At 40.3% G+C, this 17,895-nt stretch overlaps 1 long non-coding RNA gene across 5 annotated transcripts in view; it reads left to right on the top strand.

The window, feature by feature from the left end:
• LOC109280822 (uncharacterized) overlaps positions 1-17,895 on the top strand; it is a 195,945-nt gene that overhangs the window by 10,829 nt on the left and 167,221 nt on the right. For 4 of the 5 annotated variants that reach the window (XR_009461036.1, XR_009461034.1, XR_009461037.1 and 1 more), the window contains exon 1: positions 6,255-6,489. The exons of the other annotated variant lie outside the window; for it this stretch is intronic. This is a non-coding gene — a long non-coding RNA (uncharacterized LOC109280822). Of the gene's footprint in view, positions 1-6,254; positions 6,490-17,895 lie in introns of those variants that run through there. 5 annotated transcript variants of the gene reach the window in all.

Raw genomic sequence — 17,895 nt, 5'->3', positions numbered from 1 at the left:
TAAGTGGTGTGTGATATTGTGTTATGTTGACTGGATAATCTTTTTGTGTTGGAGAGGAATTGTGGGCATGTCCTGACATTGTCATCTCTCTTCATTAAATCCGGTTTCAACAATTGTCTTCAGCAATTGTATCTGACTGCTGCCTTACGAGGCTTCACTTTTTTTTCATCCAACTTTCATTTACTTTCTACTTTCTGTCTTCCACTTGTCTCCTGCCATTCAGCCTTTCTTCTGCTGGCTGGTCCTTATTGGCTGCATTTCTAGGTTCTATCTCTTCTCACACTTGGAAATCCCTTTGGTTTTTAAAGCTATTCTCTTCTTTGAACCGGTCTCTCCCTTCCCGAGATCACTGTTCTAGGCAGTTCCCTGGCAGCTGTCTTCAAGTCTTCCACACCCTTGTGTTCTCTTTATTCTGTACAGATGGGAAATATGAGTTAGGGGAATCATTACATGCTGTGTCAGTTGCTGCTTAAAAACACCGGAGGTAAATAACATGTGTGTGACTTACTGAGAAAATGCACAAGGTTCAGATACGGTATTTCTTAAAGTGAGTGATTTCTCCTCTGTAGAGGATAGTTCAGTAATTGCCTATTAGCCAGGATGCAAAAATGTGTCTGTAGCACAGGGAGTAATTCCCATAGGTTTTTTGTAGGTCATCATTGACATTGCCTCCCAGTCTTGTATTGCCACTTTTGCATTTAGCACATTTAAAGGGAAGACATAAGTGTAAAAGGTCTGCTAATCCACACTTCATGCTGGCGAATTTGGCGCGTCTTTTCACGTGTCTCAGAAGATGTTTTAGGGAATATGATTTCACAAAATTGACTACCTATTGCAAAGTGTTATCACAAAACATTATGTCACAATTACTGAAATAAATGAACAAATGATTGTTGTGATCCTTACCTCTTGTTTTGTTGACTCAGTTGCTAATTGGCAAAATGTGGTATTCTGCAAGAGTCTTCTTAGGCTAGCTGCTGACACGCAAAAAGTACCCAAGGCAGAATTGATGTAAGTTACGTGTCTTTCTGTAAGCAGTGTAGTTTAGATCAGTAGTGAACAGAACGCACATTTGCCCGGGGGGGGGGGGGTGGCGGCAAATCTTAAAACAGTTTCTAATGTTCTTAAACTAGTCTGTGCGCCAAACTTTTGTTCTGTTCTGGGTATAGACCAATTGCCAATCAGGGATCCTGGTTTTCTCTGATAAGAAATCTAAAATTCACTGATTAACCCCTCCCTTTCCCCCCTCCCCCCCCCCCCCGGGCACAAAAATCTGTGTTTTTCCATGATTAAAGTAAAACACTACTATATGTATAGTTATCAGTTCAACACAATGTTTTAATGCTATAATTACAAATTTAAAGCAATTTGGAGGCCTACCAATGCCTCAATCATTATAATAAAATAAATTCTAAATGCCTTTATATTTTGGCATTTGATTTGGGTTTTTTAGCATGGAAAATTGGAACTCCCCCTGCCCCTTCACTCACCAGGATGTGGGTCCAGCTGTGGCTGCCCTCCCTGTCTCCCCACCCCACTGCTGCCTAGTGGTGCTGAGCAGCCCTGATATGATGGTGCCCTGCCCATGCTATTGCCCCTCACTCCAGACCTACAGTCCCCCACCACCCCAGCCCTGTTGGTGCAGCCCCCTGGCCCTGCTACTGCCCCTTGCTTCTGACCCACAGTTTCTCAGCTCTCAGCTCCCTTTCCTGCTGGTGCCCCTCACTCTTGCCTGACCTGCTGCTCCTTGCCCCCAGGCTCCAGCCCCCCAGTGTGAGGGACAGGGGGTGTGTGGGCATAGGTGATACTGTAGGCAATGTGTCAGGAGGTGTGGGGGGCATGTGCCCCCCCCCTGATTTCTGCACCTACATCAGGGCATGGGGCACAGGGCTTCAGCCTAGCCAAACTGGCACCAGGCAGGAGCCACCTCCATGGTCCAGTGGATGGAACGTGTTGTGGGAGGGAGTGCTGTACCACCATGGCCTCCAAAGTGAGGCACCCCCACCCACCTGGCAGCAGCGGGGTGGCACAACTCTGTGCTGCCACTGCTGGGAGCCCTGTGCCAGTCATGACACCAAGGCTGCCAAGGTGAGGTGCTGTAGCAGCATGAAGTTGGGCGCCTGCTGCTGCTAGGCAGGCAGAGGGCACCTCACCTTGGCAGCAATAGTTGTGTGGCACTCCTGGTGGCAGCAGCACCAAGCCTCCCTGCCCCACTCTCTGCCCTCCCATGCTGGGTCCTGCCCACTGAGCCATGGAGTTGGCCTGTGCCTTGTAACAGTCCAGCCAGGCTGAAGCCCCATGCCCTACAGTGGGCACAGATATCTGAGTGGGGGGACAGGTGCCTCCCAATTCCTTCCCTCCATGTTGCCTATGCTACCCCCCCCACCTCCCCACGTCTCACTCATCCTCCCCACAGACTTTACCTGAAGGGAGCTGCGGGAGCTGCTCTCTACCACACTGCTTGACTGCACTGCCGGCCACATGCATGTGTGCATGCACACGTGCATGTGGTCCGCTGCCTCTGATCACCCCCCTTCCATTCTGCTGACCTGCAAGGGGAAACCCATGGTTTCCCTGGTGTTTCTCCTTTAAAGGGGGAAATCTGCATTCTTATACTTTAAAGGGGAAAATCCATGATCCATGAAATGGAAAACCTGGATCCCTGCTGATCACTTATACCAGTAGAAGTGTAATGTCTGTACCTGGCCTTAGTCATTAGTATGCATCACCCTTCTTCAGCAGCATAAAGAAGCAATGACAATTGCCTATGGTGAAACAAAGAGCTAAAGTGAAGATCTCTCCATGTTTTGACTTAGTGTTTGCTAGTTAGTCATACACAAATACAATGCCATGACAATGGTATTGCCAGGGGTTAGGTAAAGGTCCTTAAGCCATAATGTATCCCAATGCATTTAGCTATAATTCAGCCCAAGGTGACCATTACCAGTGCATTATTTCTGCTTACATTTGATTATATTTGATCTATTTAAGCATGTTGCCATATGTATCTAAAAAGGAGAAAAAGAAGCAAAAGACTATATGACATCTAGGGACCAATTCTTCAAGAGCTTGGGTGAGTAACCTAATATACGTGATAACATGAGCTATCCCTGACATTAAGAATTGCTCACATGCATCAGTGTTTCCAGGATCAGGCTCATCTGTTGACATCAAAGCAAACTGAGACATCTCTGGCACTCTAATTTATTTTGTGTCTGATCTCACAAAGAAGTCTGCTGTTAATTTTTAGGGGAGCAGGCAGGGGCTCTCACCCTTTGCCCAGCCTGCAGGCGGAGGGCAACATACTATTCCAGTTTAAATGATGATTTAAAAAAAAAAAAAAGCTTAAACTTAAAACCTTCAGGTATTGTTTAAAAAATTAAACCATGTTTCTCCTTTTCAACTCCTTAATAACATTTGGAACATTCTCTTTACAAAAGCTTTCCTCTTATCCATTAAAACAAATCAATAACTTGTCAGATTCCTGTATACTTGTAAAGAGAGCATTGCAGACTCCAAGAAATGCTAAAGTCTGTTTACTAGAAAAGCATCATTTTGTCTATCCCTGAGCATTTAAAATGCTGGTATTTATTTCTCAGCTCCTCAAATCTGCATTATACCCCAACAAAAATGTAGGGGGGAAAAACATTATCTTTATTTGAGAGTGGTCAGTATAGAGATGAAGTCCTAGGTTTGAAAATTTTAACTTCCCAAAGCTCCCAAGATAGTTCAGGAAGGTTGAGAACATAATACAGGAAAAAATGGACTGAAGTACAGAAAAGATTAAGTGAGTCAACTGTACAGTCATGACCCCTGTATATAATAAAAGCATTTTCTGGGTAAAATTAAGATGGCTATTGGATGCGCATGTACAGATTGACTGCAGATATATACAGCAGGCTAATTTTTGTCCACTCTGACTTTCTACTGCCTGATTAAAAGACTAGACATTTCCCCTTGAGATTCACTCCTCTGCCTAATGTGCTGTAATTGCAACAGAGTGCTTGGTACAGCAGCAACGAGCTCTATTCTGTAATAAATTTAGGTCAATGCAGAGTTCATCATGTAGTCCTTGGCAACAGAAGATAAAGCGCTGGTTAGTTCATCTCTAGCTTTTAGCTGCAGTGTCACTGATTCTCCTGTCTAATGATATTAATAGAACTAAATGTAGGCAAATTGTCTAAGTTCCAATGTCTCTCTCTTTTTTCCTAGTGTGCACGTAATATTTCAACTAGAGAAAACATAATGTAGGAGCATTATAACATAAATGTGAACTAGAGGTGTTTGTAGCCAAGAAAAAGACAATTACATTTTACTTTGGTACATTCTTTATTACCATTTAGTCTCTCAGATCAATATTCTGGAAATCCCTTTGTTTTCACAACCCCCTACACTTATTTCTCTAGTGGAAAGGAGATGGAAATTGTGTAAGGCTTTTCAAAATTGCTGACTGCAATACCTAACTGTTTGGAATGAGTGTGGGGAGCACTTTGTTCCAAGAGAAGATTTTTGTTTGTTCATTTTCTTGCCCTTGCATTGGGGGAAAAATATTTATTCAGTCTATTTGCGAAGTGGTCATTCAGATTAAATCCTAGCTGCTGGCCACTTCTATTTTTTTTCCTACCTTGAAGCTTTCCTATTACTTCACCATTTGGTGCATATAAACAGCCCTGTAAGCCCTCCACTGCAAGTAGTAAGGTTGAAATATAACATATTGGATTGGATAAATGCCAGACAATTGGCTTTTTCTTTTATTATTTATGTATTTACTTTTATTGTTGTTCCTTGTAGGCTATAAGGGCATCTTGCAAAGGGGCTGAGGAGGAAATTTGAAGCACTGAAGCATAAAAATAAAGCAGTGAGATTTAAAAAGGGGATATTTTGGTTTTTAGCACTAGCATATTTATGTTTAGAGCAATGAATGTTGAGCTGTGTTAGACTGCAGAAGCTGGACACTGATTCCTTTTTGGCTTTGAAAGATTTTGCCTTAAATATGCTTGAAGAGTTTCATAATTAAGGACTGAGAAAACATGTTTTAGAAGATGTGTCATGAAAAGCACTGACCAAAAAGGCAGCTTGTCAGAAAACAGGGAGTGGAAATAAGATATATCCAAACTTACAGTGAGTACAAAAAAAGGTGCATCCACCTAAATCAGATGGAGTTCTGTATGGTTTGTGGAGAGGATAAGGAAATGAAGGTAGCACAATTAAAAAAGAATATGGTATCAGGATTCTAGGAAGGGTGTAATCTCCACATCCATTATCTGTCATGAAAATTCATGACCTATGCAGAAAACCTTGTGTGATGTTCCCTCATGCATCCAAGGAAGCTGCAGTATTACCTTGTGTTGGCTATATTTGGGAGGCCTGGCTGTGAGTCCTCACAGTGTGCTGCAAACTGTTGTATGTGTAGATAATAGCTGAGTAATGATCTAGTTGACTGGCTAATTAATTCTCTAATACAGTCTTCAGATTTGTTATAGTAGAACATTCTTAAACACATGGGGCTAGATCTTCAGCTGTTGTCGATCATAGTTCAAGTGAAGTCAATGGAGATATGAAAATTTATATAAGCAGGTGATCTGGCCCATGTTACACACAAACCATGTTTGAGTAAGAGAAATGCTAACGTTTTCAAGACATTAAATAGCTAGGTGTTTGATGAAATGTGATTTATTTTTATAGAAAAAAATGTTTTGAAATATAAAGAAATTGCAAAGATTCTTCCTGCCTCAGTGAATAGGTTTATATGCTGCAGGATTTAGGGAGAAACAGAGAATTACAAGGGAAAAAATGGCACACATCAATCATCCCCTTTCACTGAATAGATTTGCTAAGGTTTGCTCTCTTAATAATCCGGAGGCCTAATTCTGATGCCAGACACCTCAAGTAACCCTGTTTAAAACAATAGTGACTCGGTTATGGTTGGCCTGATTGGTCTGATTTTTTCTCTCTTTCCCTTTCACTCTCTCTCTGATGCATGAATAACTTGCACAGAAGTCAATGGAATCTTGCAAAGGTATACTGAGACCACAGGCTTACGTCTCTCTGCTCCATTCTGCCATGTCACCTTTCTTTTTCACTTCCAAGAGAGTGGACTCAATAATCTAATAGGCCTCTTTCATCTCTAACTTCGGTCCACCTATAACCTCTGTAACAAGTTCTTTCTTGTTTTCAGGACTGGGGGGTGTGTGTGTGTGCGCGCGCGTGCGAGTTTCAGGTATTTTTACAGTTCTCTTTTGACTCCTGTTTTTCTGACCTTCAGGCTGTCGTTATATAGGCTTATTCCTGAATTTGCTGAGAATTTTCTCTGAGTAAGGACAAAATATGGATTTTAAGACTCACCCCAAGATAGCTCTCACCCAGCACTCATTAATATGAGCAGACCACTGTTCCGCGTGGTTGAATGATGGAATTAATTTAGGATTTTTTTAAAAGCCAGCTTTTGGACTTCTGCCTTGTTTCTAATTTTTAAATATTTACAACTTGGTAAGTACTTTTAACGTACTGTCATTAGGAGAACAAATGTTAGATAAGGGCCTGGTATATACAGCTACAGGGTTCTAACCTTATGTTGCATTAAAACAGCATCCTAATCTACAGTTTAGGACCTTGTGTTACAGCTGTAGATACAGTTATTTAAGATTGTTCTTTATAGAGTATTTTCCTGTGCCTTCATGGTCCAAGGGAGCTGGGGATTGTGAAGTTGGAAACAGACTCACAGAATGAAGGGGTATGGGAGATGAAACTATTAGAAAACATTAACAGTTAACTTCCCAGTTCCTCACTACTTGGCATCATGTGGGTGGAGAAGAATATTTACTAAAGAACCATATTCAATTTATATGGCTTGTGGGGGTTATGGTAACAAGAAATAAAACAGAACATTGATTATGGAAAATCATCCTGGAATGTGATATGGCATTTTAGATGTTTTACATAGTTAAATCTGTTTTGCTGTTTTAAATGTAAGAGGATTCAAGTCTTCTGCAGATTTTGGAACAATGGATAATGACTGAATTATATATTCCACTGTGTCAGTGAAATGTTTCTGAAATATTGTGGTCTGACATATATCTTAAATATTTTTGGAAACCTAAATGGAAATTATTACCTTGAAACAGTTTGAGCGTTTGTCTGTTTAGAAGCTTTTCTGACAGCTAGAATACAGATCTCCTTGCTAACACTTGTGGAGCTGAAGAGGTTACAGAAAGCTTTTAACTAAACTTTGCAAATGTGGAAAAAAACCCACTTATTGATCAAGGCCTTCCTCTTATTTTGAAGTGATGTTCAGCTTTTGGTGTGCATAGGTGGACAATTGAATTCAGGGGTAGATTCTATGTACTGTCTTAACAAGTCTCACTATTGTTTCCCATACAGAGCTTTTGTAAAGAGTGATCGCTACAAAAGATAAAACTTACCAACAGTTGCTAAACAGTGATTTCTAAGCTTCTGTAGAATTTTCCTCTACAGTACAGTAGGAAACAAATCTGATATTTCAGATAGGACTGTATGTTAATTACTGGTAAATGTTGAAGATTGTAGGGGCTTCCAAATGCCAGACATTAGTTTACTATAGCTCTCTGTCATTAGTCTACTAGATGTGTTGTATTAAAATATTTGCTCTATAAATGCTAAACAAGAAATAAAACAATATACACTAAACTAATTGAAATACAAATACACTGTGTATGTCAATGTAAAGTAATGCTAGAAACTTTATCATTCTAAGCCTATGTACATGTGCTTTATCATTCTAAGCCTATGTGCTTTATCTTGCACCCTGCTGTACACCTCCACTACCCCACCCAACATAAAAATAACAAATACTGAATGTTGTATTATACTGAACAATGTGAGAATTTTCACTGTGAATTGGTAGAAAATTCTGTGGCATAAATTGTGATAATTAATGACAGTTCTAGTGTCCGTTGGCTCTTTGGGTGTCTCTTTCTTTTTGTATTTTTCATCAACATTGCTAGCAAGGATGTGTCTTTGCTTCTCTACATATTACCAGAGTACCTCTTGCAGACACCATTATAAAGCTGTCTACCAGTGAAGTAATGAAGAGCAGTATGGCTTTCCCTGGTTACCAACCACCCATCAGCCTTGTCCTCAAAACAGATAAATCTGCTACCAAATCTGGATCATTTACAGGGTAACACAAAAGGCAGGAACCAAAATAAAACCATCCTGGGATATCATACCCTGTTAAATAAACTCCTCTAACAGATGCCATTAATTCTTTTGTTAGTGTAACCTATCCATATATAGAGGATATGTCTGTTCTTCTCTGGTGGCAGGATTCTGAAGAGTTTTATTCGTGGGCTCATTGACCTGGTCTTTTAGCTACGGCAGTAGAGGTTCATACTTTTAGAGCTACAAATCCCAATGCCAACAACTCATCCAGAGATTTCACATAAACTAAGAAGGTATTAAGAAAGGAATTAATCTGTATCAGGGTGCCTCGCTCCCTCCAACCCCCACTCCATAATTACTAACCAGCACTGCACATTCACTTCAGTATTCTCACGTGTCAAGCAGTCTTTTTGATTCCATTCCTTTTGTAGCTATCAATATTTTGATGATCCATTAATGCACACACTATCTGATTAAGTTTTCTTCTTGTTCACTTAGAAATGTAACACTTGGTGACCTTGAAATATGAGTGTTAACGACAAGATACTTTATCTTGCCACATGTCACTGTCATCAAATAAAGCTCCTATTATGGGTGCTTTGAAATGAACCAGTGGTGGTAAGAGAACCTGTACTGTTAAACTTACCTTTACACACAGTCTGTGTTATTTATTTATGATGTTACATGAATCATCTGGACTTTCTCTGATAAGCCCAGGGCTGTGTGTCTTTCATTTCAGCTGACATTTTGCTGCCATTTGCCAGGCTAAGTAACTACTGTGCAATCACTCTGAGCTGATGCATGGTCATTGTTTTGCACAAAATGGATTTTTAAGTCAGCTGAAAGGTTTTTTGGAGAATATAATTTGACAAAGTAAATTTTTGCTCATATAAGAGAAATCAAGCAGGGCTTCACTAAACGTATTTTTAAGATAGCTAAAAGGATTTCTGCAGAGAATTTGACAAAGTATTTTACTTTTGTGCACAAAGCAAAAATAGATTAGTTTTGAACAAAAAGGATTTCTCAGGGCACTGAAAGGCTTTTCTCTGGAATTAAATATATTCTTAGGCTTTCCTGATAAGATGTTTGAAAGCAGTGTCTTTGTAAAGACAAGTAGCTGTCAGTTACATTTTTTTCTTTAGAATGTGTTAAAAAGTATCTAACAAAATGACATTTTCTTCACCTTACATTTGGCTCTGTACCAGAGATGATATTCTGAGTAACAAGCCCAGTTTCTTAGCATGCTTGGTGTGTTGCAAGATTTTTTAGCTTGCTTGATCATACCTTCAAATTGATGGAATCACTGGGTATGTTGTGCACGGAGTAACTGAGCATTTTTTTTCCTCCTTAAGTGTAAGAGACACAAAACCTGAACACAATTCAGGGATAAGAAGTTTTCCCTGAAGTTGTTTAGTTGTTGGGAGATTTTGCTGACAGGTTTGCTTGGTTGCATATACTTCCTTTTGAGTAAAAAAAAAAAAAGGTGTGGAAATATGCAACCCATACAAAAAATGCCTAGGATTGTCCACAATTGACAAGCCACTGCCAGGTAGAGATTTAGAAACTGGTAGTTAATAATTTATAGGCTTCATATACAGTACACTTTGTGACTTTCATTTTCTTGTTTGTGGAGCATATTAAATGCAGAACTGTTGCTTGTACACCTGGGCAGAACTTGTTTCTCCAAAATGTTTGTTAAATAAATAGAATTTTTGTAGAACGGTAGCAGTGAAAAACAAACAATTTTTGCCCAGAAAAATGTCATCATGACCTTCATTTTTATTTGTGGCATTCTCTAACATTTAGTTAGACTCCTTGGCATTTCATGAAACCAAGCCCAGAGTAACTGTATTTTCATAGGTTGTTGTTTGTTTTTTAATGTATGCTTCCACAGTGCCATCCATGCAGGAATCTTGAAATCCTTAATAAACATTAAAGAATAAGGCCTCACAATGCCCCAGTTTTACAGCTGGAAAACACTGTTGCTTTCCCAGGGCACTGCTACAAGTTTAAATAAAGCTGGATAGAAACCAGCTATAGAGTGGTTACACATTTTCTAGCGCTAACTTTATAGCTGGTTGGCTCTTTTTATAGCTGGATAGTCTTTTTATCATGTGATAATTACTTTGCACATGTGCTCTAAATTTATTGCATGATTAACCAGCTACCTGTGTCATATGTAACTTGTAGCATGGGCTTTAGTCTTATAGATGGGGAAATGCATGCATTTAGGGTGCAGACAGAAATGACAATTTTCATCTGATCTGACCCCTGAAAGTGCTCTACAGCCTGCCATGACTGGTTTGTCCACACACTTTAGCTGTATACATATGTTCAAATGATCTGGAAGCATTCTTCTGTTTTTGTTTTCCTGGTAGAAAAATTTACCTGGAGATTGCTGAACAGATATTAAAATACAACTGGGGGGTGGGGAGGGTGTGGGAGAGGTGGGGGGACACATCTCAGCATACTCTGCAGACTACTTCAGTCAGCCTGGAGTCAGGTGGCAGCAATGCACAGGATAGCCCTTTTTGGCAGTCCCAAACTGCTCAGGGTCAACCTGTGTCTCCTTGAAGTACAATATAGGGATTGTGAAGTGGATGTGTTCTGCCCCCTATGCGACTGGAGCAGTAGAATCTGGTCTGAGTGATACACTATCTCCCTGATGGATGGTGGGGGGATGGGGAGGAGAGGGACCAAAACACCCTGGGATGTTTGAGGACTGTGCTGTGTCTTTTCCCAGAAGGAAACATTTATAGACATTCACTCTTCCAGGAGAAACTCTGGGTTATTTTTCTCCTTGAGCACTCATTTTTGCTCTAGGAGAAAAATCCTGAATATCTGTACACTAATGGTTTCTACTAGGATAGCAGTGACTCTCCCAGAAGAAACTGAATGTCTATTTTGTGGCCTTTGTCATATGCTGGCTGTAAATATAACAATCCTTTACCCCAACTCCAATCTATAGAAAACTGATGTGGATCCTAGCCCCATCGTGTACAGCAGCTGCACAGAATTTCTGTTTCCTAATAAATTCTCCTTCACCATAAATCTCACATTGAGGGCTTTAGACCGCCTGGATGCCTGCATTTTGCCCTTTCCAAGATATTTCTCCACAAAAATGATGCATGCAGCTGTTCTGCCAAGAATAAGGTTTGTTGTGTATTTTTCTGCTCTTTTCTTTCTCCAAATTTTAGAATCCAATAGCAAAATCTCATCTCTAATTCCTTGGGAATAGAGCACAGATGTAAACACCAATCCTTGCTAGTGTTAGAGATGCTCCTCATTTGTTAATAATATACAGCAGTAATGTAGAGCAAATAGTCTTATGTGCTTGCTATCTTGTCAAAAATAATTGGCTCATTAATCTTAGCTATATTAATTTAGTTACATTATGAAGGTCAAAAGCAAGAAGATACTTATGGCTGCTCATCAAGTTAAATGCATCTATACATACATTCAACAGCCTTTCCTTCTCTATAAAAATACAATTTCAATAGCACCTTGAATTATTTAATTAGGGAATATAATGAGACATACTGGGAAAATTTACAGAGAAAGCAAAAAGATTCAGGAGAGAAATAAACCAAACCAAACCCCACACTGTCCATGTGAGACAGTACTCAGATCACTGTCCTATGAAAATGGAGTCTGTCTAGATGTTAAAACATTATCATTTGACGCTGGGTATCTGGATCATCCATGATGCATATTGTTTTTGGAAAGGAAGTCAAACAAGACAGCAGGTGATTAATTAATTAATGCAGATTTAACTTCCTCATTTGGTGCTTGGCTTGCTGTCAATACAAAATCATCCTCAAATGATTGGATTGGTAAAAATCCTTGGATTGGTAAAGACACTATGGCATGATATTTTGGAAACAGAAAAGAACACCTCTCCTTACCACCCCTTTTATTTGCCCAACTAGATATAACCTCTTCAAGACAAGGATAGCTTTGGGGAGCAGCAAAATATGGAAACAATGGTAAATGTTTAGGGAAGCTCAAGTTTGGAAAACTTTTTCACTGCTTATAGATATTGACAATCTTGGACTTCCAGGAGACCAGGAAGTGTGTGCTGACATAGCTTGAGAACACAAAAAGAAAATCAACATCTGGAGGTACTGCTTGATGAAAAACTGCACCTGCCAAACTGTTTTCATCAAAAGAGGTACAACTTAGTTTCACAAAAAATTTGAAATGTCACAACATTTTGAAATATGACAATATAAAAGCTAAATACAGCTCTAAAAACTGGTGTTCAAGAACCATGGGACAAATCTAAATCTTTTACTTTCCAATGAAGATACTTTTGGGAACTCATTGAATTAAAGGCAAATATACATACATTCATACTGTTGATCTATAAACTGAGAAAAAAGTAGAGAAAAAGAGTGCTACTATACTGATGTTTGGATATAAAAATATTATTATAATAAGTCTTTGGATCTATTCAAGTCTTTAACAAGAGCCATTAAAAATATACAAAATCTTTCAGTCTTAAGTTTTCCACAAAGAAAACAGGAATGGAAGATAAAACAATGCTGTAAAGGAAACAAGAGGAGAGGACAACTAACATGGGGGCTTAAAGATGCATTCATTTCAAGCTTCTTCCAATTTAAAACTTAGCTTCTTGGTTAAACTGATTAGCTCAACTAGTTACAAGCTACTGGGTCCAGTTTTCACTCACACAGGATAGTTCTACCCACCCATGCTTTTGCATTTACCCCTTGTACTCTAGTGAACCTTGTGGCTTTGCGTAGTCTGAGAGTGTTGAGTAAAGTGCCTTGCCAGCCATAAGCACATTGTTGAGTACTCCGCAGAAAAAATATTATCCTAGAGGGATAATGACTTTGTCCTTTCAGTATTATCCAATTAAAACAAACAGCCCCTGATCTCCATATGTGTACTTGTTCTCATCCTGAGAACATTTTGGTTTGAGTTTATAACAGTTTTGTAATCTCATCAGGAGTCTTGAAAATACCAACCCAGTAGTACTTCTTTCTTCAAACAAGCTTGGCTTATTTAAGTGCTTTGACTTAGTCCTTTAAAGTGACATCCTGTCACCTTCCACCCACCCTTAAAAATGCCAGGTTTCACATTTTGCCTGGCACAGGGTATCTGAAAAGGAAGTAAGGGAAAATGCAGAAATTTATGTTTAGCTACACTGTTGAGCTAAATCACAAGCAGCAGACATTGTGCCAGGCCATGATAAATAATGGCTATCCAAGACACCTGTGAGCTTCATACAATTGGCTGCATGTAGGTTCTAAATACATAATCCAGGGACCGGCAAACTATGGTTTGTGGGCCATATCCAGCTCAGGAAGAGATTGGACACAGCCTGCAAAGGTCTGATCCAGTCCACATTTTATTATCCATGCACTGATTCCCAGCTGGTTGATATGTCCCACTATAATAGAGAACCTAAACCCTGTTACTCAGACACAATGAAGGGGGAAGAAAACCCAATTAGACCGGGCAAATGATATTAAGAGAGGAAAATCTGAGAGAGACATTTGGGGTGGGATTGGGGATTGAAGCAACTGGTGCAGGGAAAGGAGATCTGTACCAGGGGGCTCCTGTCACTTTAAGAGAATGCAGCGGAAGGAGTGTAAACTGACCGTAAATTAGAGTAAAACCCCAGTGTATGGCTGTGGGGGGGAGGCATGTGACGGAAAGGGGGTGGGGTTCCCAGGCATATAAACCTAGGCCTGGGTCAAAGTGGGCAGTCGGGCCTTGCAGGCTGCAGGAAGAGGCGCTCCCACAGAGAAGCAGACTATGGGAAGCAGTAACCAGGGCTACCCAAGCTATTCACAATGGTGAGAGTGGGCCTAGCCCTGGGAGTTATAGTTTGGGGGAGGTGAATTTTGTGAAAGCATTTGGTGTATATTTTATTTGTATTGATGTATGTTTATTTATCAAATAAACAGAGGACTGGGAGTGGCTATTGGAGTGGAGGAGGCCATGGGCAGGGTACTGGGTATGTACCCTTTGCTTTCAAAGCTGAGGCCAGAAGAGGTATGGAAGGAACCGGTGGACCCTGGGTGAAGAGGCCTTAACTAGAGGAAAAAGAAGCTGAGGCCAAGCAGGCTGAAGCCCAGACAAGGGTTGGGGTCCAAGGAGCCCTTTGTTAGTCTGGGCAGAGAGAAAGAGAGACTTTGGGGCATTGAGGTCTGAACTCTAAGCCGAGCAAGCCAGAGTGAGCCCCTGGAGTTGAAAAAGAAACTAAGAGCATCTAGAGCTTGTCAGCTTCTAAGGGCAGCCTCCCCTCTTCATCAACGACATCAAAGGCATGGCAGGTGAGACATCAGGAGAAGACTGGAAATGGCTCAGGGGCTGAAGTGTATGACTTATGAGGAGAGGCTGAGGGAACTGGGCTTGTTTAGTATGTAGAAGAGAAAACAGGGGATTTCATAGCAGCCTTTAACTACCTGAAGGTGGTTTCAAAGAGGATGGTGCAAAACTGTTCTCAGTGGTGACAACTGACAGAACAAGTAGCAATGGTTTCAAGTTGCAGCAAGGGAGTTTAAGCTGGATATTAGGAAATACTTTCTCACTAGGAGGGTGGTGAAGCACTGGAACAGGTTACCTAGAGAGGTAGGGGAAATTGCTATCCTTGGAGGTTTTTAAGATGCTTGCTGGGATGATATATTTGGGGATGGTCCCAAGTTTGAGCAGGGGGTTGGACTCTGATGACCTCCTAAGGTCCCTTCCAACCCTAATTTTCTATGATTTATATCACTGCTCAGCACAGAGGACTGCTTCTGCCTGCCCCTCTACCCTCCCCCCCCATTGTAGTTCAAATTTTCACTTGTCACATTTTTTCATGGCACATTTTGTGGCAGAGACTGCATTGGGGAGGGGTAGAACAACCCTCTACATAGAGCAAGGACAGCTAGGGTTGCAGTATGGGATTAGTCCTCTGCTGCACCAATCAGGCCTCAAGCTGCAGCCTGCGTTAGTGACAGGTTTCTGACTCCTGGCCTGAGTGGTGAGAGAACGCCTATACTAGAGCTGCTGTCCTTTATGGACAAGATTTGCCACAGTACTCTGCAGCACAACAACTGCTCTCAGGTGCTGAGTATAACATTGGGGTGCAGATTCCACTGGAGATGTAAACTCCAAGAAAGTAAGTGTTGCTGACCCACACCATCAACACAATCAAAGCTTCTTGAATAATTCAGGGATCTTGTAAGCATATCTTTCTCATGGAAATTACTGAACAAAGATGGTTGGCATGTGAAAACTGTTTCTAAAGTCGACCAAATAGTTTCACTGACTGTAATTGATCAGTAGAAATGGTGTCCTCTTAGACATTGAAAATGGCTTTCCTGCCTCTTCCTTTGCCTGGAGAAATTTGATAGACTTCCCCAAAAATCATGTTATTTCAGTACTGCCTTCTTGTTTTGTTCATTTCTGTGCCATACTTGTTATGCATGATCCTTATTCTTTTTTAACAACAATATTCCCTGACAGATTCTTAAGCCATTTTTTTATTGTTCTGCCATGTTTAGTTCCTCAGACACTATATCCTGTCTCCTTTGTCACTTCATATCTTCTTTATATTTTTCAAGATCATAACATTCAAACATACCCAGCAAGGGGATCAGGTGTTTTATTAGGTGTAGGTAGCTCTCAAGGGGAGCAGACTGGAATTGAAGCAGATCACAACTGACATTCATAGATGAAAGACAGAGGTTATATGCCCATTCTGTCCAGTCCAAGGACAGTGTCCTTTTTATCTGCTCCTTCTCAGAGCTGGCTAAAACATGTTCGCTCACCTATCCCTGACCTAGATTTTGAACTCTTCTTTTCTTGTGTTTGCAAAATGTTGAATTTTATTTAGTAATTATGTTTCTGACTTTGAAATAGTTTCTCCAGAGCATTCAACAAAATATGCTGTTCTGAAACTCATTGGACTGATGAGAATTGCAAAAGCAAGGAAACAGCAACAATCAGTGATGAATGTTGTGATTATAAAGTAGCAAATGATAATCTACCAGATATGCCATTTATAAGGACCACCTTCTAAATATGTTTTTTCACAGCGGCTTTGCAAGGCTATATCTACAGGGATAGTTATAGTTGAATTTAAGGTTGAATTTATGGTTGAATAAAGCCTACAGAACCCACCATCTGCGCTGTAAACCTATTTATTTGGCTCTCAGAACCAGTCCAGCCCAAGACTGAAAGTTCTGTTGAACTTCTGGTCATGACTCCCTGCTCATTTCTAGACCTTTGGCGCTCCATTTCCTTTCTCGGCTGCCCCCAGGTAGACACAAGCTGAGAAGGAGAACAGATAGTTGCAGATCAGTTTCTAGAAAGGCTCCATAAGGGAACCAGGGTTACATGTCATTGCCATGCACAAAATTAAGCAGCAGAGTCTGAAAAGCTTTGGTTCAAGTGACAGATGATGGTACAGATGGGGAAAGGTGGCTCACATGGCTCAAGCTGGTTGAAGATGATCTCAGGATTGACCCTGGTGTCAACGTAGGTTCAAAAAAATATGTTAGAGATTTTTCCCAAATGGAATATGCTTTAACAGCTGATTGATTGAAATTGGCATTATGTTGCCTTTTTTTCACTGAGCAGCTTCATAGGGCTCTTCAGGTCAGCAGCTCTGTGAACTTTTATTATGAAGATTGCCCTAGCTTGGCTTCTAGCCTTCTGGAACAGTTGGTTCCCCTGTCCTGCCCTCTCAAGTGTTAGACTGGAGCCTTGCCTTCCTACTTTGGAGTTGGGAGCCAAGCCCCTGTTAGAGCAAGGGCACCCAGTGCTTCTGGACTCAGTTTTGAAGTAGGGAATCTGTTAGCTCAGTAAAGGATAGCTGCACTAGAACTGCAGGCCCTGAAACAACCTGGGTCCCTAGCCTAAGGTAATTCCCATATAATGACTGAAATATAGGGATAAGCATTGTGAGTTGTTCATACCTTGTATGATCTGAAATCAAAGAAGCCATCTCTGCTACACCAGCTGCAGATTGGCAATGATGAAGGACTGAAAAAAGAGAAGGAGTAGCGTTTCTCTTTGCTTCAGTTCATTTCTCTTTCTGAGTTTCTTGGAAATAAACATGATTCAGTTGCATAGCCTATCTTGTTTTTTTCAGTTAAGTCAAAGATGTGGTTGGGGTGAGTTCATAATGATGACTTGTGTCTGTTCTGCTACAGTTCAGATTAATTCCTGATCTCTATTCCTATGGGTATCTATGGAGCATGTGTTCTGAATAAAACTGAAGGCACAAAATTAATTTAATTTCTTTAGTTTTATTCAGAATTTACAATTTAATGTTGTGAAATGCCAGATGTACTCTTACCTGGAACATGTGTTCCACATAAAGGAAAATGCTCGTGTAAAAGTCCTATAGGGAGTGATAATAGGGCTTGTAGTCTTTACATCATTTATTTCCCTATCTTTGAGTTGTGGTGAGTCTGTGCAATAGATATAATTCTTCTTCTTTGTGGGATTTGGAGTGGACTGTATGAATATGGTAGCAAATGATCCTTACTAAGCTAGTAAATTATCTTGGAAAGGAACAAGAATATAAAATAATTGTAGAAGTAAAAATTTACAGAAAGGAACATCTGACGCTGTATTCATTCAGTTTTTCCTGATATAATCAGTTGACATGTTCAGCCAAGTTTTTTTAAATAAATCTCTTAAGTTAGGACCATCAGTGCATATCTTCATGTTAAATAAATTACCAGTTTTTCTTCACTGCTGATCACCCAGAAGTAAGGTCATATATCATTATTG

The sequence above is a fragment of the Alligator mississippiensis genome, chromosome 3 (genome assembly GCF_030867095.1).
Source record: "Alligator mississippiensis isolate rAllMis1 chromosome 3, rAllMis1, whole genome shotgun sequence".
Taxonomy (NCBI): domain Eukaryota; kingdom Metazoa; phylum Chordata; order Crocodylia; family Alligatoridae; genus Alligator; species Alligator mississippiensis.
This window is presented reverse-complemented; position numbering and strand designations above follow the sequence as displayed.